This window comes from Glycine soja, chromosome 4 (assembly GCF_004193775.1).
Source record: "Glycine soja cultivar W05 chromosome 4, ASM419377v2, whole genome shotgun sequence".
NCBI classification, from domain to species: Eukaryota; Viridiplantae; Streptophyta; class Magnoliopsida; order Fabales; family Fabaceae; genus Glycine; species Glycine soja.
This window is the reverse complement of record NC_041005.1, coordinates 43,547,131-43,551,810: the sequence shown is the minus strand read 5'-3', so window position 1 is coordinate 43,551,810 and position 4,680 is coordinate 43,547,131. Positions and strand designations below refer to the sequence as shown.

The window sequence follows — 4,680 nt, the reverse complement described above, 5'->3', positions numbered from 1 at the left end:
TATCTGGGTCCTGATTTGTTATGATCACGACAAGTTTATGACCTCCATGGCTTTCAAAAATGTTTCAAATAACCACTCAAATGATTCAGCTTTTTCATTTACTAACAAGGCAGCTCCAAAAGTTTTACTCTGCTAATGATGGTTTATGTCAGTAAATGGTGCAAAAATCATACAATACTTATTTGTATTGTATGTGGTATCGAATGAAACCATGTCTCCGAACAAAGTAATTTTTTTTTACGAAGACCCTCCTCCTAAAAACACATATTTTAGCCTCTCATCATCAACCTAAAAGTCATAGTAAAATGAATTCATCTCATAATTTCTCTTGAAATTAACAACCAACATATGGGCATCAGTCTTTAATCAGGCCTTTCAAACACGTAGAATAATTCTAGAGATCCTTTTTTATGCATCATATATTGTCATAACTCCCACCTTGCTATTCATTATCTGACAAGCTTTTGAAGGCACTACATTAGCTTTATCAAAGCAAAGCAATAAATTCTTATGAACATTGTTTACATTTCTTGCAGATTTAAGAAATTGCTTCTTTGTAGGTGTGGCTAATGCATGTTTATGACCTTCATAAAATCGAAAAACTTTATATTTTCTACTGTTGTCCTCTTGAAAACAATCTTTGCATTACACTCTTCCCTTGTTTCTTTTCTCCGTCTGGTTTTTGGCATTCTTTTTTCATCAACAAGCATCACACTTCTAGTCCTTCTATTTTCTTCTTTGAAGCCTTGTCTTGAGCAAACATAATATTTAAACTTTATTTCCGCATCCTTATATTTCACTTCAATTGATCTGCATATATTGAAACCAACTTCAAGTGCATACGTTGTATAAAAGTTGTTGCCCTCTTCTAAAGTATCAAACACGTTGCCAACTACAGGCTTGAGTTGTTGATCACACTTGGGAACCCATCCTTGTAATGTGTACACGTGATCATTTAAGCCTTTTGATGGAGTAGTTACATTAGCATCATTATCACTAATCTCCATAGAAATATTTCTGATAAATAAAAAACAATAAAGGCCAATATAAAAAGTTAATATCAATATTGTAAACTATAAAAGTATAATTGAACAAGAAAAACAAAATTCCTCATGAAATATCTTTGACTATCATATTATCAACAAAAAAAGATAAGCAACTAATTATCTAAATTATTTTTTGGTGTGGACCTACAAATTCATGAGATGCTTCCTCGTGAAATATGTTTTGATTATCATGAAATTATCAAGTGGTGGGGTTATGTACGAGGCAATATCAATTGCTCAAAGGGTTATGCCTATAAAAAGAAATTATCAATTGATAATTGTGGTGGGATTGTAATTAAGGTAATATCAATCTAACCTTTTTAATATCAGTTATCCCTTCACCGATGCAACCAATAAACTCATATTATCATATATGTTATATAGTTGTTTACGATATCAGTTGCAGAAGTAATACACATTTTTTTATTTCTAGCAACTATAAAAATACTAACGTACCAGCGGAGCAGTGACTTTCAAGAAATCACGTAGTCTAGTCTCGTTGAGGGTCAGTGGATGCAACAAGAAATTAGGGAATTTCAAAGGAAAAAGAAGTGTGATGCCACACATCAGGAAGCAATAAGGCTACAGTTCCCAACCAAGAATTCACGTTATCTTTTGTAGGCACGTCTTCCAGTGCAACAAAAATTTGAAGAATTTCAAAGGTTGGGAAAGAAAGGAGGTCACGTGAGTGTTTAATTTAGGTTTCTTAACCTCAATTTTTTTTAATCTCAGTCATTTACGCTAATCTAACGATTAAGAGTGTTTATCCTCATTCTCATATAAGGATGTATTTCTCATAATAGTCATCCTTGTCTATATCTTATCTATATATCTATCTATACAAGAATACAAATTCCTAGAAAAATTACATAAATACCCTACCTTAATTTTGTGACACATGTCCAAACTTTAGGTTTTTTGTCATCTTTTTTTTTTTCATTTTTTTCATTTATTTTACAAAAGTTAACACAATCTTTTGTTCTTTCTTTGCCCCACATCCTCCCTCTCTCTCTCACCCTCCCTTTTCTTTCTCTTCCACTTTCTTTTTCTTTTATTTCCCGCCCTCATTATTTTCTCTCTCTCTCTCACTAGCCCCTCCCTCCTCTCTCTCTCTCTTTTTTTTTTAATTTCTTTTCAGTTTTTCTTTTATTTTATAACAAATTTGTTCTCTCTCTTCCATCCAACTGCCTTCATTTTTACTCTCCCTCACTTTCTTTTTTCATTAATTTTATTTTTTTATTTAGACAGATTTTTTAATTGCTATAAATATTTATTTACTTATATTATATTATTGTTTTATATCTTTTATTTATAAATATTTATATTAGCATGTACAATCATAAAAAGCCATTGTACTTTTACCAACATTTTTATTTCACTTTTTATGTAAATATGTAATATATATTATGCTTAGTATTATATAAAATATGTTATTAGTATATCATATATAATTTTTTTATTAATATTTATATCATAATATAGCTTTTTATATAAATAAAAAATAAGATATAATAAAAAAATATTAAATGATATTTCTGTGACATAATAGTTTTAAATTAATTCATTAATAATATTATAAATTAAATTATTTTTAATTTTTTTATGATAAAGACCATGAATATCATTCAAGGAAAACAATTATGTCCGAGCCAAATCATAAAAAATATCATTCTACTTTTATGAACATGTTATTTCATATTTTAAAATATTCAATATATATTATGCTCAGTATTAAATAAAATATGTTACTATATATATTAAAAAAATTATTAACAAAATTTTCTATCACATAATAGTTTTAAAAAGATTTAAAAATAATATTATAAATTAAATTAGTTTTACTTTTTTATATGATACGAACCACAAATATCATTAAAAAAGTAAAATTATAAAATATCATTGTAATTTTATCAATATGTTATTTCATTTTTTTTGAAATATTTAATACTATATATTATGCTCAGTATAATTAATGTTATTATTGTATAGTCACTTTCTTTTCCTTGATTTAATGTTTGCATCTAACTTCCTACACAAAAATTTAATGTGGATTAATATTTCTATGATAATGTAAATTTTTACACACATATATAATAAATATATTATAATTAATTTAATAATTATATTTATATTTTGTTAAATAAATTTTTGTTAAATAATATTTATATAATGAGGTGGAAAGTGTTATACTAAAATTTAATTTAAAAAAGCAAGCATGTATCTTCCTGCAGTTCCCCACATGTGAATATATGCAAAATGTTACTTCATTGTGTTTTGTGTCAATCATTTTTATTTTTTATATAATAGTTAAAATCAATTCATTAATAAGATTATAAATTAAATCATTTTTAATTTTTATGTGGTAAAGACCAAAAATTTCAATCACAAGAAACAATTATGTTTGAGTCAAGTTGATATAGGCAACAAAACTTTTTTTTATGAGTATTACAACTGTATAATAAAGTCTCAACAATATTTTTATTTTAAAATCCTATAAAATTATATTTACTTAGAAATCATACAGAATATTTAAAAAAATCATAAATAAATATTTTGTATAATGAGGTTGGAAGTTTTATATTAAAAATTAATTTAAATCTTATTAGTTAATATATTTTTTTAAAAAAAATACTTTGACTATGTGATTTGTAAAATCATAAATGAAAGTTTTGTTGTTCATATTATAAAGTAATGTTAAATGTTTTTTTACATAAATATATAATAAATTAATTTATGAAATATATTTTAGTTACAAAATAGTTTTAATCCCGAAGGATGTGTATGGAGAAATTATTGTTGGAAGGAGACAACCCTAGTATGAGTGCCAACGGACTACTTCTCACGGGAGTTTAAAAATCCCAATAACCAACCTGGATATTCCTTTGCAATTTGTTAACTATTTGGCAAGTGTATAAGTAGTAAAGTTTAAAATGGAAGACCGAGTATCGAGTCCACAGGACTTTGGTTGTATTTGAATTGATAATTACTCAATTTGCAAGTCAGATATAAAGAATGACAATAGAGATAAAAAAAAACAAAAAAAAAAACCAAGAGCAATAAGATAAACAAGATTTATGCAAAGATGATTTCATAATGTAATTATGTTGGGGCCTAACATGCCTAACTACCCTTGACATAATATTAATGTTTTTCTCTATTAACTATTTTCCCAATTTTCACTCATATCTACTAAGATACTCAACCCTGATCTCTCATGATGAAAAGCCTAACTTATCTATTCTCTCTCCCAAATCCTTTTGCAAAGATTAATAATGCAAAGATTAATAGATTGTATTAAGTATAAAGATGTATGCAGTGACACAACAAAGTCACTCTATCCCTAGCAATGAATTGTTGAGACACCATTTCCCAATTCTTTAGAAATTATCATTTCCCAACGTATAATCCCTAAAAATAAATGCATGAATGGTCAAATCACACAATAAAGATGAAGAGCAGAAAAGAAACAATAGAAATTGAAATTGTATTTAATAGATAAGAAGAACAGTTACATTACAAGGGCATTGTCTGCTAGGCTCCCAATAGAGGGGGTTTAACCTCTCATAGCCATGAGAGACTTTACACTTCAAAGGCTAATATAAGAAAGGGTTGGATGACTAATAGCGAGAAAAAC

At 27.0% G+C, this 4,680-nt stretch overlaps 1 long non-coding RNA gene across 1 annotated transcript; it reads right to left on the bottom strand.

Annotated features, from left to right (window-relative positions):
- Positions 1 to 301: 301 nt before the first annotated feature.
- LOC114408199 lies at positions 302 to 1,679 on the bottom strand. The gene is made up of 2 exons (XR_003665850.1): positions 1,503 to 1,679; positions 302 to 1,017 (listed from the first exon to the last, which is right to left on the bottom strand). It is a non-coding gene; the product is annotated as an uncharacterized LOC114408199 (long non-coding RNA).
- Positions 1,680 to 4,680: the final 3,001 nt, after the last annotated feature.